Raw genomic sequence first — 26,960 nt, 5'->3', positions numbered from 1 at the left:
CTTACGACAGACTGTCAGCTTCCTCCTCCTTAGCCTCAGGCGATGTAGTCGGTGGCAGCTTGAAATGCAGAGGCCATTTCCCCTGCTGTTCTGTTTTTGTATACAACATTGTTTTTATATCAGCAAATCCTGTTACTATTTTCATTTTTGATTATATATATATATATATATATATATATATATATATATATATATATATATATATATATATATGCTTTCGTAGATTTTCACGGGTACAGGAATGCAGGTTTTGGTGTCTTCGGGTGTCTTCCCGTGTAAGAGTCGGGGTGTCTGTGCGACGTTTCGACGAGGTCTCACTCGTCATCTTCAGGCTGGTGCTTTCGGCTTCTTGTTACTGGAACAGAGCAGAATCTGGTGTTTGAGTTCCTATAAATACTGTTGAGGGGTGTGGTGTATAGCCTCCAACGTTCTGGGCAGAGAGGAAGTTCCTAGATTAGTGTGCCTTTTCTTCTTTTGTTCCTTAATTACTTGAGGGATATCTTGGGTGATTTCATGAGTGATATTCTGAATACCACTGGGTGGGTCATTAAGTGTAGATTAGTTGCTAGAGCTTTCGTGTCTTGACCTCTTGAGCTTGTGAAGAGTTTTTCTGAGAAGATGGCTGTGCTGCATTTAGTTGTGCTCTGGCTTGGCTTCGTGTATAGGGGCGAGCTGTGATTTTGTGCCTTGTGCCAGCCAGATCTGTGTAGGGATTGCAGGGGGGTGCAGCATCCGGAGGTGCCACTATAGTTTGGCTACTGGATGGAGTCTGTAATATGTCTGTGGAGAGGGTCTGGGTTTGGGTCTGGTGTGGTTGATTGGTGACGGCGTTCTGTGTGCCTCTGGTTCTGGTGTCGGTTTTTGTGGGGAGGGCTAATTTCCAGATGTCTGGCAGGCGGGACGTGTCGTCACGCTTGTTCATGTTGTGAGGGTGTTTCTCTATCTCGATGGCTTCCATGATTATTCTCTTGTGGTGATGTTCCATGTTAAAGAGCAATTTGGAATCTGCAAAATTAATTTCGTGTCCTGTTTCTTTCATGTGTTGGAAAAGAGAGGAAGTTTTTTCTTCTTTTTTGACGGCATTCTTGTGTTCTGCGATACGTGCATTTATTCGTCTGTTTGTTTGTCCAATGTACGTGGCTGGGCAGACTTTGCAGGGTATTTCATAGACCCCTTGGTTTTCCAGCTGGATTTTGTCTTTTGGGTTTCTGAGGATATTGGCTATTTTTTTGGTTGGTGCAGAAGGCTGTTTTGATATTGTGTTTATGGAGGATTTTGCTAATTTTGTCTGTAGTGCCCTTGATATAAGGAAGGAGGGCCATGCCATTGTTTTCTTCTGTGTCTTGGTTTTTGGGGGGTGTTTCTTTTTGGATTAGCTTCGTAACCCTGTTTTTCTGGTATCCATTGGCGATTAACACATTTGAGAGATTCTGTAACTCAGTTGTCAAGTGGTCTTTGTCAGCCAGGCGTTTGGTTCTGGAGATGAGAGTCTTGGCTACGGAGTTTATTTGTGCAGGGTGGTGGTGTGATTGTGCATGTAAGTAGCGGTTGGTGTGTGTTTTTTTCCGGTAGATAGTGTGTCCTAGGGAGCCATCAGGTTTTTTGTAGATTAGGACGTCAAGAAAGGGGAGTTGGTTGTTGTCTTCTATTTCCATAGTGAATTGTATTTTGGGGTGTAGGCTGTTGAGATGTGTGAGGAAGCTATCTAGTTTTTCTTTCCCGTGTGGCCAAATTACAAAGGTGTCGTCAACATATCTGAGCCAAAGTTTGGGTTTGTGTTCTGACTTGTCTAAAGCATTGGTTTCAAAGTGTTCCATGTACAAATTTGCGATGACCGGTGAGAGGGGTGATCCCATAGGTGCTCCTTCTACCTGTTTGTATCTTTGTCCATTGTGGATGAAGTACGTGTTGGTTAGGCAGTGGTTGGTAAGGTCCAGGATGTATTTGGGGGGATTGTATTTGTTTTGGATGGCTGTCAAGGCTTCATTAATGGGTACTTGAGTGAAGAGAGATACAACATCGAAGCTCACAAGAAGGTCATCGGGATGTAGGTATTGCTTCTTTATTGTTTCTATGAACTGGAAGGAGTTAGTAACGTGTGAAGCGATGGATTCTGCATAGGGCTGAAGTTGCTTAGCGAGAAATTTAGCGAGATTTTGTAGAGGTGAGCCTATGGAGCTGACTATTGGTCTGAGTGGTGTTCCTTCTTTGTGTATCTTGGGGAGACCGTAGAGTTTGGGGCATCTGGATGATTTTTCTCTGGGGATGATTCTTAGCTGGATTTCTTCACTGATAGGAGAGGCTTTTATTTTGGATTTGGTGGTTTTTTCCAGATAGGTGGTGGGATCTGTTTTTATAGGTTGGTAGGTAGGGTCTTGGAGTAGATTTGATAGTTTTGCTTGGTAGTCCGATGTGTTCATCACAACAGTGGCGTTGCCTTTGTCTGCTGGGAGAATGATTATGTTGTTGTCTTTCCTCAGGTTGGTGAGGTCAAGACACGAAAGCTCTAGCAACTAATCTACACTTAATGACCCACCCAGTGGTATTCAGAATATCACTCATGAAATCACCCAAGATATCCCTCAAGTAATTAAGGAACAAAAGAAGAAAAGGCACACTAATCTAGGAACTTCCTCCCTGCCCATAACGTTAGAGGCTATACACCACACCCCTCAACAGTATTTATAGGAACTCAAACACCAGATTCTGCTCTGTTCCAGTAACAAGAAGCCGAAAGCACCAGCCTGAAGATGACGAGTGAGACCTCGTCGAAACGTCGCCCAGACACCCCGACTCTTACACGGGAAGACACCCGAAGACACCAAAACCTGCATATATATATATATATATATATATATATAGTTAAGTTTCTTCAAAATATCTTACGGGAAGCAGTTCATAAATGGAAATAAATAAATAGAATCCCATTTGGCCCCACCCAACTTTTGCCTCAGAATCCACCCACCCCCTGGAATATGGCCGCTGGAATCCAGTTGCCCATAAAAGAATGCAAGCCTTTGGGTGGAAAAATGTTTCCCTCAGCCCGATTCCACTCTGTCAACTGTTTTTATTTTCTTGGGAACAGACTGCCCTGCGGTCAGCATTTCAAAAACAGGACAGGCTATTTGTGCAACAATCTGTTTTCTACAGATCACAGTAAGCATCACCGCCATGTGGCCTGGCAGATTGTGCGCTCCATGGGGCATGTTGGGTTCTTCACATTCATGCATGTGCATTTCCTTGTTTGTGCATTAGAGATGAAACGCAATTGCCTTGCTCAGGCTGTGTACACCCTGTAGCTTCAAAGCACATTCGAAACATATTCTTTTCCTCAAAGAATTCTGGGCACTGAACGTTACCCTTCACAAAGTTACAGTTCCTAGCAACCCTTAAGAAACCACAGCCCCAGAATTCTTTGGGGACGGGGGAATGTGCTTTAAAGTTATAGTGTGTACACAGCCTCAAAGACTTGATTTCTAGAGATGCTGGAGAGGGAACTGAACTTTGAGGAATGGCCATTCTAGCCAATGATTGCTAATAGCATTGGGATAAGCATCCTCAAAATGGAAAATTTGAGTTGTTGATGGGCCCCTGCAAAGTAGGGAGAGCCAATGTTCAATTTGGCATCCTTGCTGATTCCAAGAAGCAGAATATGTGAACTGCAGACCTGCATTGTTTAAAAGGAGGTGAGTGTCTTCTAGCCCCAAATATTATGATACGATACGATACGATATGATACAATATCTTTATTGTCATTGTCCCTTGCGGAACAATGAAATTGAAAGCTACATAAAACTACATAAAAACTACATAAAACTACAACAAAACTACATAGAACTACATAAAAGCTACATAAAACTACTACAAAACTACATAAAACATTCAAAACCCCACAAAAACTCTAAAACCCCATTTTAAAACACACTATACTACAGAAACCCCTTATGCTGTGTTTTGAACCAGAATTGCATTAGTGTGGAATCTGTTTTTCAGGCGGCTAGTCCTGGCCTTTATAACCCTATACCTTCTTCCAGAAGGCAGAAGCTGAAAGAGATCATTTCCAGGGTGTGTACTATCATGTGCTATCTCTGCCGCTTTCTTATGGTACCTGGCAGCATAGATTTGATCTAAGGTGGGAAGAGTGCACCCAATAATTCTCTCTGCTGTCTTTACAACCCTGGATAGCATTGTTTTTTCCCTGGCCGTGCAGCTCCCAAACCACACGCACAGACCATAAGTTAGTACGCTCTCTACAGTGCAATGGTAGAATGCCATCAACAGGTCCTTTGAGAGATTGTTTTTCCGGAGGATTCTCAGAAAATATAACCTCTGCTGTGCTCTCTTCACCAGGTCTTTGCTGTTCTCTCCCCAGGTTAGGTCGTCTCTCAACTCCATTCCCAGAAATCGAAACACTGAGACCTGTTCCACGAACTTCCCCTCAATAATAAGTGGCTGAATATTCAATTTACATTTCCTAAAGTCCACAATGATCTCTTTTGTTTTCTTTAAGTTAAGCAGTAAGTTGTTTTTCCTGCACCACTCCCCCAACTGCTCAACTTCCTTCCTATAGGCCATCTCCCCCTCTCCAGCCGTAATTAAACCAACCACCATTGTATCATCTGCGAACTTAATGATCTTATTAGTGGGGTATTTGGGGGCACAGTCAGCTGTATAGAGCGTGTATAAAAGCGGGCTCAACACGCACCCCTGAGGCGTCCCCGTATTCGTGACGAGATCCGCAGAGACGTGGGAACCCAACCTGACCCTTTGGGAACGGTTTGATATTCTTGCTTAAGCGAATTGAAAGAGAAGAACAGGAGCTCGTAACCGCAAGCACTGGCGGAGGAAGAGGAGTGCAGGGGGAGCACACTGCCCCTGGCAGCACGATCCTGGTGGGGTGCCATCACGGCTGCCCCCCCTGCCCGCGCTGGGTGCCACGCCCCCAGGATGCATGCCACGCCACTGTTGGTGGCATGCCACGCCCCCGGGATGCGCGAAAGCCCCCCACCTGCTCTCCGCCCCTGGTGCCAGAGTATGAAGCTCCACCACTGTCCCCAAGCCAAGTTTTCAAAAACCAACTTGGATTTCTCTTCCCAGCAAACTGCTGTACATATTCATTCAACAGCCTTCAACCTTTTCAGTCTTTGGGCCCACATTTAATCCCAACCTGCCGCATGGTACCCATTTCTTACTGTAAAAAATACTCCCCTGTCTGCATCTCCTGTTTGCTGCCCTCTCTCCTTAGCCATATGCAGTTGTTTTTCATTCTTATGCATGTGAGGGGCGTGGCGGCACTTATGCCCCTCTATCCCCCAGTCTTCCCACATTGAACAGGAAGGTCTGGTTGCTGCCCATCTCCAGGAAGGAGCTGCAAAAGCGTTTTCAGCCATAAACTGATTGGCCAGGACAATGCTGGCATCTGCTGTTCCTATTGCAGTTGCTGCTGGTTTTCTCCTACCTGGAGAATCCACCTCTCTTAGCCCTTCTGGTCCTTGTGGCTGTGCTGATGGGAGTGCAACGGGCCGGCCCCACCTTGCTAGGCTGGTGTGCCTCTGTGGGATAAGGGGTTGGGTGGGGTTGGACAATGCATTGTAGATGGAAAGAAGACGAGGAAGAAAAAGGGAATCCCTATAGGCATTTGTTATTAGTAGTGCTGTATTTCATTGTGGGCTGGGGAAATTTTAGCTGAGCACTGTAGCTGTTGACAATTGCTGCTTTGCTACTTTTTGTGCTCTCGTAGTAGGAGACTCCTGAAAACCCATCTAGCTTTTATTGATCTGCTGCTTTTCATCTCCGGGTAACTTGTTTCTTGGAGTCTGTAATGCTGACACAGATAGATGATTCTACTATAATTAGAACTACTGAATGAGATACTCCTTGCCCCCCCACCCCCACTTTGGCACTAAGTCCAAGAGAGAGAGAGGAAACTCCTGCTTAGCCCCTCCACCTCATTTAAACTAGATGGGGTGATTGTAAGAAATCCAGCCTTTCTTTAAATCGCTGAGATTTGATTACTCTGAGGACGAGAACCAAAATTCAGATCTTTCAACATACATTGGGAAGCTCTGCTGTTAGGCTTTTACCTGCGGCAGATCGGAGCTTCAGGGCCAAGTGGCTTAAGAAAAATGGCAGGTTGGAAGGAAAAGAGGGAGAATGACAGTGACATCCCTCCATATCCTAATCCCAAACTGAGGAATTGCTTTCCTGGAATTCAAACATTCCATTAAAATTTAATATTAAGATAGATACCTGGGGGGGGGCGCTTTTTGCATCAGTGGGGTATCCATTGGAGCACTCAGTATTTTTTCTATAAAAAACACATTTTAAAATTATTATTTATTGCTTTTGTTTTTTTTAATGGCCACATTTTATGGGGGAGGTGTTAGGGGGTCACAAGACATCATAGTATCACAGTGGGGGACCTAAGGGAACAGTCAGCCTGTATATTTGAATGACACTGTTGTGCTCAAATTCATTAGTAACTCAGAAACTGTGGAACTATGCCTCAGATGTCAATGGGAGTGGTTATTTAATATTTTATTTATAAGCCCAGATTTCGTCCCAGAAACTCAGGGAAGTGTGCATAGTTCCCCGCTCCTCATTTGATCCTCACAACATCCCTGAGTGAGGGTTTGAGCCTAGGGTTCCTGAATCCTAGCCTGATATTCTGATCACATGCAGAAAACACACTACTGAAAATAATTGTCTTTATTTAAGTGCTCATTTACTCTGTGCATCTTGCTAAGCCTCGTGCATATTCAGGATTGAAGCGGGGAAGACTATTTTCTGGGTTATTTCCTAGATTCTCACATGTTCTCCTACGATAGCATAGCAAAAAATACTAGACACTATCCAGAGGTCATTTCTTACCACCCTGATAATGAGAAGTGTCTGCAGTAATCAAAACATTCATAAACATCCTGGTCTTATTGCAACTGAATTAATATTGGCTTCCCTTATGTGTTCCTGGCTTACACTGAAAGGTCCCTATGTCTCCGACGGGCAAAATGTTACTAAGGAGGTGAAAAAATGAGTTGCAAATGCTAATGAGCAAATAAAAGTTCTGTCAACTCTTTCAGGAAGGAAACAAAATTAAAGCTTTCCCTAAACACGATCGCAGTTGACAAAACGCTGGATGTTTAGGTGCCAATTATAGCTCTTTCAGAAACTCTCAACTCTTGTCATAACACATGCCATAAACAAGGACAGATTTAGAGGTTCTTCATGACAGTTATGTGTAGGATGTTGACAGTTGACTGTTAAATTTCAAGTGCAGGGGAAAATTTCCCTCCCTATAGATCTTCGCTTGTTTATTATGAGGGTGTTTTCTTTGCGAGTTCAATCATACATTCGCTGCCTCGCATTCTCAGCGTTTGACATTTCCATTTAACTCCCCCCCCCCATGACAATCACTGAAGTGTAGATGGAGGTAAATGCAACCTCCAGTACACTCAAGAGGTGTGGGAATTTCAAAACTTCAGGGTGTTTTCTTCACTTTTCCTTTTGAATATTTAGATTTGTTATCCCCCCCTCCCTTTTTATATTAAAAAATACCCAATTATATATGGGTGGTTACATCAGAAGAAAGCAAATATATGTGTTTGACATCATAATGAAAGAAGGGAAGAAGCTTTGTGAGGAATCTGAAGCTGGGATAATAGACTAGTTCTTTGGGGTGCTTTAAGACCTCCAACTATACTTATCATCATCATTATTTTAATATTTATTATTAACAACTAATGAACCATTAGTAACTTCAACAGATAATGCCTTTGGAGATGAACAGGGAGTATTTTCCCCCCTGCACAAAATGTTCACAGTGTGTGTGTGTGTGTGTGTGTGTGTGTGTGTGTAAGGCTTATTATGGAGGCATAAGGACCAACAAATTACTCCTTCTTGGTTCATCCCTAAAAGTCTTGCTTCATTCCCTAGATCTTCCTGTATACCACATTGCCTTTTCTGTGGAGATTTGTCTGGCACTCTCCCGACAGAAACAGAAAGCATTTTTATTTTTAAAAGGCATTTAATGTCCAGCTCTGCTACTGTTTTTAATTATTTTATCTGCTTTTTTAAGGTCAGCTGGGGGTTTTTTTGTTTTGTTTTTTTACAGTATTGTATATTTATTTCCTGAATGGTATGGTATGGTGTGGTAATGCAACACTTCTCCAGATGTTGTTGGACTACAATTGCCTACCAACCAGCCTGGGGCTGATGGGAGTTGAAGTTCAAAAAAGTTGAGAGCAGGGATGAGGAACATGTCACCCTCCAGATGTTGTTGGACTCCAATTCCTATCAGCCCTAGCCAGCATAGCCAGTGGTCAGGGATGATGAGAGTTGTAGTCTTAATGACATCTAGAGATCCTCAGGTTCACCATCCCTGATTGAGAGGTCCTCAGGTTCCGCATCCCTACCTAATCATATAATTGCATTTAAATCATTTTTTGTAAGATGCTAAGGGTACTTATCGATAGAAGAGCAGTGTTCACAGGTGAGAGTATGCAACGACAATAATTAGAAACACCTCCATTAATGCCTTCAGATCTGCCTTGATAATAGATAGTACGATCTAAATACACATACACCTGGTGCTCCTGAGAAGAACAGAAGCGTATGTGTAAATCAGGAGAAGGGGGGGGGGACACACCAAATAAAGTTGAATAATTTCTCATAGGCTTTCTAACCAGCAGGGAACAGGTGGACAAAGCAGTCTTCAAGGAGGTATCAAGGACATCTAAAGCTCATAAACACAGGACCCTGGGATATAACTACACAGATGTTTGTTGAGCTAAGAACATAGCTAAATATAGAATATACATAAAGTTACTGACCTGTATAGAGGACATTTAGCGCACAAAAACTAGGGAAGTGACTGGCATGTGTTTTAGTAATCTTTACTCATAATGTTTTGAGACTGGACAGGATAAGAGATTATATACATTAGGGATGTGTTTTGGCCCCAAGGGGTGAATTAGGGTGATTTGGGGTATTTTTTTCATGTTAGTTAGATTGCACTGTTAACAAGGCATGTCAAGGAGGGTTACAGAGTGCCCAAACTTCTTAATAGCTCTGTTGACTGAGTTTTTTTCGCATAAGTGAAGCACAAGATCACTGCCTTGCTGCTTTTTATTTTCTGAGAAATGAAGCCAAGCTGAGTGTGGAAAGTCTGCCCTTGTGGGAGAACCAGCGAGCCTGTGTTCCTAAAATGTGAGTCTTCCCAATCAGGCTCAAAATACTTGGCATTTGGGAAAGTAAAACACATGAATTGGAACTGCATGGCACAGTGCACAGATTTTTTTGTTACTTTCTAATTGAGTGGCCCAGAACACATTATATAACAAGCAAAAGGGATGCACTTCCCCTGAGCATAAAAGATCATGAAATATTCAGTAATATTTATGAAGTTCTGGTTCAATTCTGTCAAGTCCCTGAATTTTGAATGGAGCAGTTAGCATTTTTGGTTATGTTTAAACCAGTTCACAATGACACAGAGCAGCTTTCTTTCTTATATGAACAACCCTGTACTTAGGGCTATTAACTCACCAAGAAACTTGCCTGGCTCTTTCAGCAATGGAATCCTTGCGGGATCCAGGAATTAGAAGGGACTCAGGCATACAGCCTAACCCTCCATCCCCAACAAACAATGCCATGCATGCAAACTCTTTGCTCTAACCATGCCAGCCACCCCCCTCTCTCCCTCCCACAAATCCTCCTGCAAGCAGCTTGCATGAAGAAATGACCATATGCTTTACTTTACTTTCTTTGTAGGGCTGTCAGGTGTCTGGTCCAAGTCCAGTTAAAAGATAAAGTACGCTAAGCAAGCAGGAGCCTAGAATTTGTCCACCAACAGTTAAGCGGCTGGAGAGCAGACCAACCAGGGGCACACTGGTCACTGTCTTCTGCACTATGGTGAGATGCACTGTATTTCTATTTTGATCATGGGTAGGAAAACTAAGGCCCAGGAGCTGGATACGGCCCAGTCGCCTTCCAAATCTGGTCTGCGGACAGTCCGGGAATCAGTGTGTTTTTACATGAGTAGAATGTGTCCTTTTATTTAAAATGCACCTCTGGGTTATTTGTGGGGCATAGGAATTTGTTCATTCCCCCCCCCCTTCAAAATATAGTCCGGCCCCCCACAAGGTCTGAGAGACAGTGGACCGGCCCTCTGCTGAAAAAGTTTGCTGACCCCTGATTTAGATGATAGTAATTGTTTCTAAGTGTTATTTATCTAGACAGTGTCATTTCTCTCGAGCAGCGGTTCTCAACCTGTGGGTCCCCAGATGTTGTTGGACTGCAACTCCCATCATCTCTGAGCTCTGGCCTTGCTAGCTAGGGGTGATGGGAGTTGTAGTTCAACAACATCTGGGGACCCACAGGTTGAGAAAGCTTGCGAGTCTAGAGAGATAAATGAGAATATGCAAATTGGTAACATTTTTTTCCTTTTTGTGATGTGCAAAGGGCCACTTTTCATTCAGGTTCTCAGCAGTTACTTCTCCTATTGCCCCAAATTGTTAGTGTGTGCAAACTTCCTAGGACAAATTGGCTTGCAGCAGCAGTGGGTTTACCTCATCTGCAAGCCGCTTTTGTGAAGGCAACGTGGTGCCCCCCATCCAGTGCACTGCAATTCTGGATCATCCCTCAACATTGGCCACACTGGCTGTGGATGATGGGCGCTAGAGTCCAATAACGTCTGGAAGGCACAAGATTGGATATCCCAATCTTGGGACTGAGTAGGTCTCTCTGTGAGCTTCATCTGTGAAATGACTCACAGGTAGAACCTCTGGATGCTGCCTGTTAGCTTTTGGGGGAATGGATACAATGAATAAGTCTAGCTTCCCTCCCCTACCTTTGCCCAGCCATTTCTGTTTCTCGTATACACACAGTCATCTCAGATGCCAGGTGAATTGTTTGCCAGGATCTTAGGCTAACCTCTTCAGATAGACACCCTAGACATCTGCAGAGATGGTTGAGGTGTCTGTAAGTGTATAGATCAGAGGAGAAATATAGTTGAAAGCTCATATGGCGACAAGGTTTGCGCTAAGGTGAAAAGGAGGAGGAATCTGCTCCACAAACTTATATAATGGGAAAATATGATCATAGCACTGGAAACAAAAAGCTGCTTTTAGCACAGGTTTCTGAATTGGCTGAAGAGGAGAGATATAGTTCTTGAAAATCTTGAGAATCCAATTGCATTTCACATCCCATTTAATCCAGAATAGGCAATGGGCTCACAGCTAACAGCGAAAATAGTCACCTAGAAAGAGCTTTATGTTTTCATATATTTTTACTATTGCTTTTGAGTGGAATGGAAGGAGTTTAAAGTTTTCAAGGTTCAAAAATCCCCAGTCTGTATTCCCTCCCGCTTCATCTAACACAGAAATAGCTTTCTTTTTCTTTTTCTAGGTTTGGTTGTTGATGAAGTTGCATCACAGTCAAGTGATGCAATACACTGCTGTATAAAATGGCATCAAGATACGTTCTTAACCTGCAGGGTGTAGCATAACATTTGAACCTTGCTTTAGCACAAGCAATGAGATAATTTTACTGCCTATAACACCAGCAATCAAATGGTAGTTTTTGATCCAGTTTAACAGAACCTACATGTTATCTGCAGAATCCAATGCATCTCGTGAAAATCTCACAGAAACGGGAGGCATTCAGCCCATCTAACATATGCAGCATCTGTGTATGAGTGTTAATTTTATTGTAGAAGAAGATGCTACCTATTGATTAAAGTTGAATGGGAGCTCTGTGACCTGGAACATTCAATGAATTGGAAAAATGGCCTCAGGTGGAAGATATAATTTATTATGGGTGAGCCATAAAGGCCACCTCGCTTGTTACTCCCAGGGAGGAATGAAATAAAAAAGACTTAAGTAACTGCTCACCCAGCACAATAGATACTGGCAGCAATTTAGACTTCCTACTTTGCTATTCATCAGGATAATTGCGGGGAGCTGTCAAGGCTGGAACTGAGGACCCATGGGCTCTATATGCATGGCCATGTGCTGAGCCAACGGGGCTACAAGTTGGAGCATCTTGCTAGGCAGTGGAGATTGCAACACTTGGGGCTTCATAGGGAAACAGCTGACGGAGGAGGCAACAGAAGTATGTAAGATTATGCATGGCAATGATATCATGGGGCTGTTATGGAGGAGGTGGGAGGATCTCAAAGGAGTGGGTTCAGAGATAAGGCCTTGGAGGTAGACGACCTGAGGGAGATGAGAGTTGTGGGATGAGAAAGGTGGCACTGGTGCCTCAAGAAGGGTTGGAGCTGGTAGAGGGGGGCAGTGAACAGGAGGGTCAGGAGCTGGATTCAGGGAAGGTTCAAGCGGGTTGTCAGAGAGCTGCTTTGCCCCTGTGATCTCAGACACTTCTGCTGCTGCCACTGGACTGTCCTGTCTGTCACTCCTGCCAATAAGGTCCTCAGAAGACATCTCAGAGCAGATGCTGAGAGGAGAAATGATTGTGGGCAGGGATACAATACTGGGATATGAGGCAAGGCATGGAGAAATTTTAAGGTTAGGACAAGAAAATTGTTCTGGATATCAGAGGAGGCAAGGAGCCAGCACAGGGGATTCAGGGCGGGCTGATTAGTATATAATAAGGCCAGTTGCTTCTTTTCTGATCCATCTGGAAAGGGAGCTGCAGTACCTCCTCAGGTCATCACAAGTGGTGGCACTGCAGAGGAGCAGAGATTTTCTGGGTTTTCTGTTCCTACAAGCTGTTTGATATATACTGCTCACTTACCGTAAATATCAGAAGACACCAACCCCTTTAAGGTTTTGACTTTGTCAAGCATTCAACTTGATCCTACGCATGCTTATGCAATGGAACTTATTTTCAAGTAAGAATGTGAACAGGATTGCTGCCACAAACTATGTCATTGAATACAGTGCAGCCATCTGAATTCAGTGCATGTTATATGTGTAAATAACTTTCTCTATCTCTCAGTTTACAGGTTAACAGGAGTTTTTCTTGGCTGATCAATTTTTGACCATTAAAAGTTACCTAATGCCGCCCAGAGAACTCTGAAGGAGCAGCAGAAGCTTTGAAAGCAATTGTACAAGCTGAAAGAATGGCATTGCAAAAGCCTGAAATTCTGATGCAGCCCTTTAATTCTCATTTGATTTCACTGTCATGGGTGCTGAGCACCTCATACAACCCTGGCCACATATTTTGCAAATCTGCAGATATGCAGAGTCTTTTGCGGTGTGATGAGTAACCTGATTTTCCAGTATCTTTGTGCGAAAACAGAGCTATATACTTATATCGAGAGAACATATGCATGCTGTATTTTGCTGCCATGCTTGTGTGTGTGTGTGTGTGTGTGTGTGTGTAAAAAAGGAAATAATAAATACCTGTGAGGTTGTCACTACAAAACAAATATGACAGTTCCTTTCTTTGCTCATATTCAATTCAATTTCCGCAATGAAAATTTATTTAGGGGAAATAGGTAAATGTTACTAGTCTTGCTTAAAATCATTAAATTAGCTTGCTATGCATCCATCGTCCTCCCCCAAGGGTGGCCATTTATCTTACCTAACAGGAGGGGCAGATTTTGGTAATATGGCACTCTGAGCAAGGACAAAATTTGGTTCCTCTCTTTCCCACTCTTGCCTTCCGTTCTGCACATGCTCTCAAGTGCAACACATCATAGTTGTGGCAACTCTGACCAGAGGCCTACCTTTGAGTAAGTAGGCATATAAATATAGGTATTATTACTATTTTATATTATTATTATTTTGCGTTCCTCTCAGCTTGATGCCTGGGGATGGGGGCGGGGAACAGGCCGCACCACCTAAAATTTGGTGCTGCTCACAGAGGACAAGAGAACAAATCCTCTTTTTGAAGGTGTGCTCTAATTGGAGGGCTGGCTAGTCCAAGCCTGGTTTAAAGATAAGGAACCATCAAAAGGGAGAGCAGGAGCCTCAAAATTGACTGAGCAGGCACACAATTCACCTGATGTCTTCCCCCACTGTGGGGAGATGTATTGCATTTCTACTTCAATTACAGTAGTTATTTCTAAATGTACATCTGTGCACAAAAATTATGATATGTAATTTTATGCAAATTGAAATTATCTTTTGTCCTTTTTTCTTCATGCAACTTCTCTTTTTTGGCAATGCATAACTGGCCACCCTACCTACCTGCCTGCCCCCTCTCTTCATTCTCCATCCAGCAAAGAAAGAGGCATTATTATTGTTTAATAATAATATATACCAGGGTGGCAGACACTTGAGGAAGGCACAGAGCCAGACTGGTGAGCCAGGCCTTGGGAAAGAACTGGATATTGGGAGTAAATTTAATTCTTACATCTGAGAAAACAAAAATGGGCTTACATGGTCAGCTGCTACACAGCTCTCCAGTCTCACTAGATTCAATGGGTTTTACCCCTAAGCGTGCACAGGATTACACCTTACTGTCCACTGCTATTCATATATATTTTGATACATGTGTCCAATGGGACTTACTCCCTAGTGTGTTTTGGATTGCAACCTTAAACACAAACCTTGATACTGATAAAGAAACAGGATATTTTAATATCTTACACAGTATTTAAAAAAATGTTACAAAAGTGACAGGAAGAAAAACAAATGATTGTATTTTGTTGCTTTGTGATTTCCAGTAGGACTACTCCAGTCCAGGTCAGAAAAAAACTTGGAAGTCTTCAGAGGGCAAGTTCAACCGACATGTCACATTCATGCTGCTTAACCTTTTACGAAGCTTTCCTATTTCAGTGTGTCCTTCATAAAAGGTCATAGGAGCTAATTGTTTACAATCTTTTCTCCTCGCTGTAATATTTACATTTCCATAATGAAATGCCAGCACTGTTGTTGATGCCTTTCAGAAGGATTATTTCTACCACAGACTGTTAGTTTATAAAACAAACCAATATTTATTCCATTATTTGCACCAAAAGCGGGAATTGGTGTTCTAAAATGAGTTGGGGTTGCATTCAAACACCACTACCTTGTCTTGGCTCACTGCTCATTTTACATCAGGCAGAGCACATGCATTGCATTCAGATGACCTCAAGTTCACTCCTCGACATCTCCATTTAATGGACAACTAGCAGATGATCTGCTGGAGGTTCAGACAAGTGTTGCTATTCAGGATAGATGGATCAATAGTTTGGTTTAGTAAAAGGCAACTTCCTATCTCACAGGTACATAGGATGCTGCCTTGTATGGAATCACACCACTGGTCCATCTAGCAGATGGACAGGGTATTAATACCAACAACTAGTTTTGTCTCCATTGACTTGCAGCAGCTCTCCAGGGATTCAGATGAGACTTTCCCAGACCTACCTTTAGATCATGGGTAGGCAAACTAAGGCCCGGGGGCCAGATCCAGCCCAGTCGCCTTCTAAATCTGGCCTGCGGACGGTCTGGTGTTTTTACATGAGTAGAATGTGCCCTTTTATTTAAAATGGATCTCCGAGTTATTTGTGGGGCATAGGAATTTGTTCTTTTCCCCTCCAAAATATGATACGGCCCCCCACAATGTCTGAGGGACAGTGGACCGGCCCCCTGCTGAAAAAGTTTGCTGACCCCTGCTTTAGATCTAGGTGAATTAATTTTTGACCATCTACATGCAAAGAAGATACTCTACCACTGAAGTGCAACCCTATGAATGTATGGGCGTAATCCACATCTGCCCATGCAATGTCACCTGCCTATAATTAATTTTACAGATGCTTGCACAAGAACAGATTTGGGTGCATTGGACCAAAGTTCCTGAAAAGGCCACAGGAGCAAAAACAAGACAGTGGCCTTGGATATTAAGGTCAGCTATCAGGAAATGTCTAACACAGGCATGCCTGGCCTGTGTGTACAATCTACCTATTGGAATGGCATGGGTAAACTACTGCAGGATTGGCTGTGGAGGATCCTGCCTGCTTCAACCATGGCACAGATGGAACCCTTCCAGCTCTACCCCTGTATAATTTGAAGAAATTCTCCACTTTCCGGGACACGAGTGGCGCTGTGGGTTAAACCACAGAGCCTAGAGTTTGCTGATCAGAAGGTCGGCAGTCAAATCCCCGTGATGGGGTGAGCTCCCGTTGCTCAGTCCCTGCTCCTGCTCACCTAGCAGTTCGAAAGTATGTCAAAGTGCAAGTAGATAAATAGGTACCGCACCGGCAGGAAGGTAAACGGCGTTTCCGTGCACTGCTCTTGTTCGCCAGAAGCGGCTTAGTCATGAAGGCCACATGACCTGGAAAAACTGTCTGCGGACAAACGCCGGCTTCCTCGGCCAGTAAAGCGAGATGAAGACTACAACCCTAGAGTCGTCCACGACTGGACTTAAGGGTCAGGGATCCCTTTACCTTTACCCCACTTTCCAAACACACACCTATCATAGGCGCCGACTCCATGGGGCCTGAGGGGGCCCGAGCCCCCTCAAAAATTCGTTTGGGGGGCTCTGCCCCCCCAATAATCTCGGGCGCCCCTCCAGCAGAGCGCCGCCGCCGCCCCTCCCCCAGCCCAAAATGCACAGGGTCGGGCTGCATGCCTCCTGCCCTCCCTCCCGAGCAAAAGCTCCACCCAATTTCCTTCGGAGCTGATTAATAGGCGCAGCACGGTCTCCCCTATTCGCTCACGAGGAGGCGGCGCCACTTTATCTGCATATTCATGAGCTTATTTATTATTCATGAGCTTTCGCGGGCTCCCCCAATATTTTTTATAAGTCGGCGCCCCTGATCTTAGTGGGACTTATTTATATAGATGAGAACAGTCCTTATGAAGAACTTGTTGCTCAGCAAAGCAAAGTGAAAAAACCTAACAGCCTACCTGTGTTCTGTAGTCTGTGTCTTGAAAGCAACTGTGCTTTGTCAAATAAAGGTATTAGAATGTCATCTTTCGTTCAAATTTCTGAAGACTGCATTTTCATACTATCATTTTTTCTTGGAGAAATTAAAGCATAAAACCAACTGTTTTCTAGGTTGAGAACGCCCAGAAAAGAATTCTCTGGGCAACCCAAGAACAAAGAAATGTGATTGCTCTGAAAGAGCTTTAGAGAGAGATGGAGTGGACTATTGTCTGCTTGAAGATATTTAATATTCTACTTCTGGCTGAAATGATGGCATATAAGAAAAGAATACATCAAAGTAATATAAAGCAAAAATGCATGTTGATCCTGTGGGTGTAAACTAGAAGTAAATTCCACAGAGCTCAGTAGGTCTTACTCTTCAGTAGTGTATGTAGGATTTGCAGCTTTAGCTGAAGAGTAAAGTGAAGGTCACACACTTAAAGCTGATGTTTCATATTTTCTGGCATGTAATAGGAAAGGAACAGTGGAAGCTAGATCCAAGGGTGTAACTTACGGTTATGTATTTTGCTACAGACTTGAAGTTTTTCATTGTTGTAACATTGTCATGCAAGCAAAGGGAGTTTTATTTTAGTGTGATACATGTTACTGTGCATAAGTGCATTTCAGAGGATGGAATACAGTATTACAGTGAATGAATATATTGATGAAGCAGTCCTGCTGCCAAGATAAAGATGTCAGAGAGAAAGAAAAGAAAGAAGAGGGGGGTGGTTAGCCATTTGAGGGCAGATGGATACCTGGCCAACCATTCAGACAGGGCAGTAAAATCTGCTCCATGCACAGGTCCTACAGCAAAGGTGCAAAGGGCACAAGGGAAATTCTTCACTTGTCATACATTTGAATGGATTAACATATGCAAATGAGTTTTGGACTCTTCAGAAAACACCTCCTGCTAGTACAGGTGGTAATCCAGAATGAACATTTGGAAGCAAGCTACATTATCTCTAGTTTTATAGCATACATATGCAAACTAACAAACTAACCACAATAAGGATATTTAACAGACTTTAGGCTGCAATCTTGTACTCACGTAGATACACACAATATTTTGCTATCTAATAACTGTAAAATTGGTGGAAATGGGGAGTCAACTTTCTCCAATTCTCTCTCCCTGCAGCTTCCCCACAGTTCCAGGGGATCCCAACTCTCGGGAATGGAGGGCGATGCAAGGGGGGAATTGGCAAAAGTCACCTCCTTCCTTCTATGGGTGGGATTGTCCCAACAATGGAACTTAACTCATGGAATGCTCCCACCAGCTGCAGTCACTAAAAACTGGTAACAACATTTTCTTGCCTTCTCTTTCAATACATGTTTTCTGAAAGTAAAGCAGAAATTTGAGTTTATGTGATTAATTGTGAATTTGCTGGTTCTGGTTATTTGTATTATTATGTACAGTAATATTTTATACCTTTCAATACTTCAAACTCATTAAAATATATATCTATGAAAATATACCTATGTGGTGCAAAAAGTCTCAATTAAAATAAAATCAAAGCAAAATATATTAAAGAAACAGAAGTACAGAATGGCTCATCTGACAAGGTTATAAAAACAGTAAGTCATTTTCAGTAGACATTTTAATTAAACATTGAATATGAAGGCTGTGATCTACTGTATAACTTCAGGAGTGTAAGCAACAAAGAACCTTCTAGCACCTTAAAGGCTGGCACCCGTCTGCTCTGGAGACAATGGAAGAGTGCACTTTTGGGGGCGAAGTCAAACCATTGGAGAGTTACAGAGCCTGCTGTGGCTGTAGAGACTGATATGGGAGAGACATGTTTTGTTGCAGCTGGGGCAGATAAAGGCATCTGGTTGTGCTGATGCAGGTGTACCATGATGTTTTTTATTTCTGCACTCCTCCCAGCATCATTCCTCCTCTGGTCACTGCTGTAAGACTTAACAAATTTAGTACAACCCACTTGGTCAGATGCATGAAGTGAGACCCTGAATTGCAGGTGGATGGGGGTTTTATATGTACCTGCATCTCAGGTTCACTCTCCCCGTGTCTGATGAAATACATTGTTAGCAAAAGCTTATGTCATAATAAGATTTATTAACCTTTAAGGTGCCACAAAACTATTTGCTCTTTTTGATGCAATTTCCCTCTGGAAATTCGTGAATGTGGCTATACTACAAATATACCTTGATATACTAGTTTAGCTGATTTGGGCCCCTTCAGGGTTATTTAATGTAAGTCCCTTTGAGTTGCCTTTATAAGAAAAGCAACTAACATCTATAATCATTTACTTATATAAATATTAACTATACATTTAAAGCAGTATCATGCCACTTTAAACAGTCATGGCTTTCCCCAAAGAATCCTGGGAACTGTAATCTGTTAAGGATGCTGAGAGGGGTCAGGAGACCCCTATTTCCCTTGCACAGCTACAACTTGCAGAGTGGTTTAACATCACATTCAGAGAACTGTAGCTTTGTGAAGGGAATTAGGGTCTCTGTGGCTAGCACCCTTAACAAACTAAATTCCCCAGGATTCTTTGGGGGAACTGCAACTGTTTAAAGTGGCATGAGACTGTTTTAAATGTATAGTGTGGATGAGACTTCAGTTTCCTCAAAACCCAAGGGTTGCAGTATGGCGATAGTGTTGAGGGGCAAACCAGTCAGATTCGATGGGACCACTGTTCACACGTCCTCCCTGTTCACGTTATAAAATAGATGTAACATGAAACAACAAACACTGGAAATTTGAAGAGAGGTGCCAAAGCATCTTCCCAGCCCGTGCCTTCTTCATTTTATTGGCATCCCGCCTTTCCTCCAAGGAGAGCTCAGAAATGGACCCAGTTCTCTCCCCCAACCTCATTTCATCCTCAAAAAAAATCATGCAAAGCACATTTTCTTGGGAACTGTAGTTTACCCCTCACGGAGCTACAATTCTGGGAGCAAAAAAGAGTCCAAATGTGCTTCAAATGAGCAGAGACTGCAAACTCCTGTTTGCAGGAGAAGTATCGAACTCCTTTTTGGACCCACAAAAAGATATCCCCCCCCCCAAAAAAAAAATATTTTGTCAGTGATAGCAATTAATAATAGGCTTTTAATTTTTTTTTATTTTAAGTAGACAGTGCTACGTAGCGAGAGGATGAAATCAGCCCGCCCTGCGCCTTGCTAGGGATGCCAATCTTCCCAGACCCCGCTGAGGGCGATGTTCTCTGCAGGTGCAGTTGTCCTGTGCGCGTGAATGGAACAACCCCCTCCCCGGTCCCGCCTCACGGTTGAAAGCGGTCCTCAGCTCCAGTGGCGTAGCGTGGGTTGTCAGCACCCGGGGCAAGGCAAGTCATTTGCGCCCCCTAACCCGTGGATTTGCGGCCCCTAACCCTAACCCCCAGATGTTGCGCCCGGTGCGGCCGGCCCCCCCTGCACCCCCACGCTACGCCACTGCTCAGCTCCCCCCAAAAAAAAACACCGGTCAACCCCCCCCTCCTGCTTTGGGGCTTTAACTTTGTCCTGTGCCCCACGAAACAACCCGGAGCCTGGCGAAACGGCTTCGTGGTCAGGCGGTTCCCAAACGCAGCCCCGTTCCCCCTCGACAACACGCAGCGCAACTCTAACCTGGAAGGTTCCCCCACACCTCCAGCCTCCTTCCCCGTCTCCCAAGGGAGGGAGAGGCCGCCGAGCCTGAAGGGAAAAGACCTCCTTGGGGCGAACAAGCAGCGTCCACTCGAGCGCCCAAAGTTACCTCACGGCGGCTTCGAAAGGCGCTTCATCCCCCCAACCCCCCCCATTGCCTTGTTTCTATCTCTGAGGGGAATGAGCTCGCCCTCTCCCTGACAAGAGGCCGCTTCGACCAGTGGCGTAGCGTGGGTTGTCAGCACCCGGGCAAGGCAAGTAATTTGCGCCCCCTAACCCGTGGATTTGCGCCCCCTAACCCTAACCCCCAGATGTTGCGCCCGGTGTGGCCAGGGCCCCCCCTGCACCCCCCACGCTACGCCACTGCTCCCAACAACCCTGTCAGGTGGGTTAGGGTGTGAGACAGTGGCTGGCCCAAGGCGAACTTCATGAGCTGCAAATCCCAAGTGGTGATTTGAATCCTGTTCTCCCAGGCCCTCGTCTGGTGCTCTAACCATTACACCATACCGTCTCTCCTTCTGTGTTGGCTCCTGACACGCCCACCTTCCTTCTTGCTGCTACACATTATTAGGAAGCTGCTTGGTATCACTTGCTCAGTTATAGACTGAAAGGCATTCCACTGCCCAGGGTTTCAGGCAGGAATCTTTATCAGCTTTTACCTGGGGATGCTGAGGTTTGAAACCAGTGGCATAGCGTGGGTTGTCAGCACCCCGGGGCAAGGCAAGTAATTTGCGCCCCCTAACCCGTGGATTTGCGCCCCTAACCCTAACCCCCAGATGTTGCGCCCGGTGCGCCCGCCCCCCCCTGCACCCCCACGCTACGCCACTGGCTTCGACGGCCTTCCCGCTGCCCCACTTCGCCCCCTTGCGCGGCTTCCTCCCCAGCCCGTCGCCAACTCTGGGCGTGTTGGCTGAGGCGGCCTCTCCGCTTCCCGCGCCCGCCCGCCCGGTTCCTCTCTCCCCCCCCCCCGCGCCCGCCCCTTATCGACTGCTATTTTTAGTAAATCCTCCTCGAGCCACCACCGCCACCGGCGGCGGCGGGAGCGGCGCTCAGCCCTTCGCTGCTGCTGCTGCTGCTGCTGCTTCCCTCCCTCCCTTATCTCCGCCTCCTTTCCTCCTCTTCCTCTCCCGGCGAGAGGCTTGCTCCGCCGCCTGCCGGGGCCAGGCTCACATGAATGAAGCCCCCTTGCCCACAGCAGCAGCAGCAGCAGCAGCGGCACTAGCAGCGAAGGGCTGAGCACTAGCAGCGGCGGCAGGTAACTTTCTTTTGCCCCCCACTTTCCTCGCCCCCCCCCACCAGCCGCCCCATAGTCCCTTCGCTTCGGCGCCTCCAGCAGAAGATGGCAGTGGGGGGCACGCCTGCCAGTCGCCGCCCGGCCGGAGCAAAGACATAAAGAGGAGGAGGGAAGGGAGGAAGGAAGGAAGGGAGCAGCTGCTGAACAGCAGCATCTCGCGCACAGGTGAGTGGCGTGGCAGATGCGAGCATCCCTCCCATGCAACTGAATGGGCTCCTTCGGAGGAGCAAGGTGTGTGTGTGTGTGGACCAGAAGTTCAGATTTGGGTCTCTCTCGAGATGCCTTGGGAATTTTTTTATTTTTTTTACCCCCTGAGGGATTTCGTTGGGAGGGAAGCTGCAGCTCTGCTACTTTGCCATTGCTTTTCTTTTTGTGATGCTGGCACTTAGGGTTGGAAGGGGAATCCTACACACATACACGCACCAAACTCTCTTTCTGTGCCTGTGTGTATATCGCCTACTTTGGGGTTCCTCTCATCCAGCCATGATTTGAACGAGGCGGCTGGGTTTATTCTTGGGAAGCTGGCAAAAGAGAGAGAGGGAGAGAGAGGAAAGCGCTGATAGGAACGTGCTCCGTGGGATACACTTGAACCAGGTAACGAGAGAGGTTTAACGAGATGAGCGCTAGGGAATGTTTCCTGGGTATCATACAGGTGGGATGGACTCCCATCTTCGCGTGGAGCCATCGGGAGGGTTGCCTTCAGTGCCTCTTGGTGTGGACTGGGATTGGTGTAAATGCTAGAAATGCGTTCGTTGCAGCCGATCGGTTTGTTTGATTCTCTCTCTCCCCCCCCCTTCCCTCTGGAAGAAGGAAGGCTGCCATCCTGTGCACGTTTTCTTGCACCCTTCCTTGGAGGCAAGTCCCATTGAACAGCGTGGGTTTTACTTCCAAGTCAGAGCGCATGGGATTGGTCTGCAGGTGCTGTGTGCTTGTGAGGCATATCCGGATTTTAGAGCTGGGGGAGTAAGTATTGTTGCAACTGTTTCATGTGTTTGGGCTCTTTCAGGGCATAGTTGTAGAGAGATGGGGCTGTTCTGGGGTTTTGTGCCTAACAGACATGTATTTCCACAAAGCAAACTTCCACGATGAATAACTCTGGATCCCGTAACTATGGAAATAGCTGCTGTGGGTTTTGTTTTTTGTTTTGAAAGGGGAGAAAAGTCTGTACAATAGTTAGAAATGACTCTTTGGGGGGAGAACCCCCCAGCTATTTTAATATTCAAATTATTTTATAAAATACTTAAAATCCATATGTATATATGAGTTTAGAAATGAATAAAGTAACATGATGTGTGCTTACTGCAACAAGCAACTAGGCTATATTTTTACTGGAGGAAAATATATCTGCCTCTAAAATGCTGAAATGTATTCTGGTGGAGTGCAATCCTAAATATGTCTACTCAGAATAATTGAGCTGAATGGGATTTACTCTCCGGTAAGCCTTGAAAATGTGGTGATCACCAGAATTTTAAAGTAGTGTTAAAATGTACAAGTTATGGAGAAAACAGGGAAAATAAAATAATATTTATAAAATTATGCGTATAAATCTAAAATGAAGGGAGAACTAAGGAGATACATAATAGCTACATAGATACATAATAGATACATAATACATAGATACATAATAGCTACCTTTTGAAATGATACCTTCTGTGTCATTCTCAAGGACACAATAATAATAAATTACTGTACATATTCTATATTTTAAATTGATTTTAGGTGTATGAAACTCATTTTTTTCTGAAATGATTGGGAGGAATTCCTACTGCAATATGGCATTGCTACAATTGTTTATTATGTTTACACTTGTAACAGCATTAAATCCCCAGAATATCATTTTGATGTGCATAGGGTTTGTCTTTTAATGGATCATTTATATGTCCATATAAATCAAGAATATATCAAAGTTTTCGTCAACCCAGTGACTTTATTCAGCTGACAGAGGCCCTCCTTGATCATCCTGACATCTACTCTAGCAATTCTCTCATATGTTTAATTGGGAGTAATTTTTAGTGTGTTCAGTGCGGCTTGCTTTAAGGTTGCATTCTTGACAGTGCAAACGTATCATTTACTTAGGGCAGAACTGGCTCCAGCTTTGAGGGTGGCCTGGGCAAAGGGCCATAAGCCAGTGTTAGAGCATTTGCTTTGCACGCACAAGTTCCTAGGTTTAATTTTTGGCACCTTCCAGTAGGGCTGGGGATGTCCCCTGCCTGAAATCCTGGGATGCCAGTCGGTGTGGAGAGTGCTGAGCTATGTGGACCAATGGTCTGACTCCTTTGTTCCTAAGTGCTCTTTGGTGGGCTGCCTTCTCTCTTGACGGGCAACAGTTCTTCATGTGTTGGTGGGTCATACCTACAGTTTCAATTTCTCACATTGCTCCCTGTTTTGGGGCATTGTGGAAAATTAAAATAGCAACTGGACCCTGGGCCGTCTTAAGCATATCCGGCGCTGTGGTGCAAAGCTCCCTCAAGTGCCCCCCCTTTCCCAGAGTTTTTTTAGGAATGACGGTGCTGCCAGCAGGGATGGAGGAGGCGGGCAGTGGGTGAAGAGGCAGAGGATGGATGTGGCACCCCCCCCGGCTCAACTGGCCACTTTGTGCCACAGTGGCCACGGCAGACAGAGGCTCCGGGCACGGTGCTGCTTCGGCACGGCATGGCAGAGGTGGGTGAGGGCGGGGAGCTGATGCCGGGAGGTGCCGCATCCAGCCTCCGCCTCTTCCCTGGCACCCTCCAGAACTTGGTGCCCCGGCGCCCCGCACCACTAGTCTCTATGGGTAAGACGCCCCTGACTGGACCCCATTATCCACAGCTGCTTAGAGTACCAGGCCGGGGCGGGGGGGGGGGAGTCTTGCACATGCCCTGGTTAACTGCTGGGGCCCATGCAACTGCCCAAGGTTGCACTGACTCTGATGGCCCACTTTGCTCAGTGAGGCAGTAAGTAAGTATGTTCAGAATAGCACATTAAGGTATCTTATCTCCTTAGTATGTTCAGAATAGCACATTAAGGTATCTTATCTCCTTAGTATGTTCAGAATAGCACATTAAGGTATCTTTTCCTGGAATTCGTGTGTGTGTGTGTGTGTGTGTGTGAGAGAGAGAGAGAGAGAGAGAGAGGGGGGTCCTCAGTGTGGAACAGTGTGCAGAAATTTATTTATTTTAATTACCTTTTAATCCCACCCTTCTCTTCCAAAGAGTTTATTTTCACAACTCTGTGAGGTAGGTTAGATTGAGAGAGAATAGCTGGTTCAGGAGAGCTTTGCGGCTCACTGGGGAATTATTTATTTAAGCATTTATTTCGTACATGGTGGTGTACAGCAATATATACAATAAAACTATAAATATATACAATAAAACTATAAATATATACAATAAATATATACTATAAAATATAAAACACCAAAAAAGGACAAAATGACCATTCTGATAACCCCCCCCCCCAACTCAGTTGCATTAGCTTGTTTGCATAGATTGGTCTTTAAGAGATGCCTGAAAATCAAGTGGGAGGGTGCCTGCTGAATTTTTGTTCTATAGTATGGGACTGGTGACCCTATATGCCCAACCCCACCATCATTGACTAACACTTCCATTACATCACATTGGATCATGGACATCTGGTGTCTATGTCTGTCCTCTGTTGTGGTATCATGGTGTGGCCTTGGCCAAGTATGTTAGCCTTAGTTTCAGTTCTTTAAAAAGCTAAAAGCAAAAGAAAAAATACATCCTGACCTCAGATGTAAGTATCTTGAAATCAGATACAACGAACAGTGACCACAATCACTTTCTTCACACAACTGTCCTAAGGGTAAATGCAACAAGGGTAATTCTTGTAATACTAAACTATAGCAAATAGATTATGTTGTTTTGAGTAAACTTGTATGCATATTGATTTGCCTTTTAAAAACGTTATTTCGTAGATTCAAGTAATGGTTTATATGCATATGCTTTTCTGTTGTCTGTCTTATACTTTTCCGCAAATAGGTTTCTGGTTTTAATGAACTTGTGATGAACGTTGAGTAATTCCTGGAATTAGTGTTTCGGACTTTTCAAGACTTTTATTAGGTTTTAGGACTTTCCACCAATTTCCTGGCCTTTTTCTTTTCGTACGGGTAACTTTATATAAGTTAGCTTAACTTCTGAAACCTTGTGTAGTTTTATTTTAGAAATGTTGAATGCAAGCCTCCCTCACTGGAGCATTTTGAGATATGATTTCAAATTTCTGAAAGGTTTATGAACAAAAAGACGTGTTAAGATTCCTAAGGTACATAATTTGTGAAATATGTGCAATTTTAGAAAGAAACAACAATAATTTTTATCATATAGCATTGTTAAGAAGTAGACTAAACCATGTTGTGTTGGACATAGAGTAACAATATTTTTCATTGCTTTCAGTAGGCTGATATATTTATTTTTTTAATTTTGGAAAAATGCTAGCATCACTGTTAGATGTTAATGTCTTTGAAACGTTTCAGGCCTCACCTCTATTTCTACATAAATAATACGATGATGGTACAGTGTGGTGTGGCTAGGACCCTTGCTGTACGCATGATATGTTGATTGCATGGATTGAGGTTTGATGGTGTCTGTATGGCTGGAGAAATTTTGATGATCGATAGCACAATCCTATACATGTCTACTCAGAAGCAAGTCCAGTCAGTGGCGTAGCATGGGTTGTCAGCACCCGGGGCAAGGAAAGTAATTTGCGCCCCCTAACCCATGGATTTGCGCCCCCTAACCCTAACCCCCAGATGTTGCGCCCGGTGCAGCCGGCCCCCCCTACACCCCCCACGCTACGCCACTGAGTCCAGTTAAGTCCAATAGATCTTATTTGCAGCCAAGGCGACAATCCTAACCATGTCTATTCAGAAGTTAAGTCCCATTGAATTCAGTAGGACTTACTCCCCTACATTGGGGGTTAAGATTACAGCTAAGTGGGAAGGATGCCAGCCTAAATGCTTTAGACAGGCCACATTGCTAATTTGCTGCTGTCCCTGGTCAGTGTGTATTACTAAGATGGTTGTATGAAAATAATTCCAGGCAATTTGCTATAGATCAGCGACAGAACTATAGTGTTTAAATTCTGTAGGCAGTTGCTGCCTTAAAATATTCCCACATCAGTCTACCAATAAAATCTTTGTAGCGTCTGTGAAGGATACCTTTGCAGGGGTTTATTCATTTTACTGATTTGTCAGTGATGATTCAGAAAGCCAGACTGCAGTGAGATCACATCCCCTCATCAGAATTAAAACTGGATAATTTTC

General features: G+C 44.4%; 1 protein-coding gene across 2 annotated transcripts in view; it reads left to right on the top strand.

Annotated features, from left to right (window-relative positions):
• Positions 1-26,960, top strand: part of HDAC9 (histone deacetylase 9) — a 484,232-nt gene that overhangs the window by 27,723 nt on the left and 429,549 nt on the right. For both annotated transcript variants that reach the window (XM_082193889.1, XM_082193888.1), the window contains 3 exons: positions 9,766-9,906; positions 17,945-18,102; positions 21,720-21,868. The gene's annotated coding sequence lies outside the window, so the exon portion shown is untranslated. The remainder of the gene's footprint in view (positions 1-9,765; positions 9,907-17,944; positions 18,103-21,719; positions 21,869-26,960) is intronic.

The sequence above is a fragment of the Podarcis vaucheri genome (assembly GCF_965113315.1).
Source record: "Podarcis vaucheri genome assembly, chromosome: 12".
NCBI classification, from domain to species: Eukaryota; Metazoa; Chordata; class Lepidosauria; order Squamata; family Lacertidae; genus Podarcis; species Podarcis vaucheri.
Note: the sequence above shows the minus strand (reverse complement) of the source record. Positions and strands in the feature narration are given on the sequence as shown.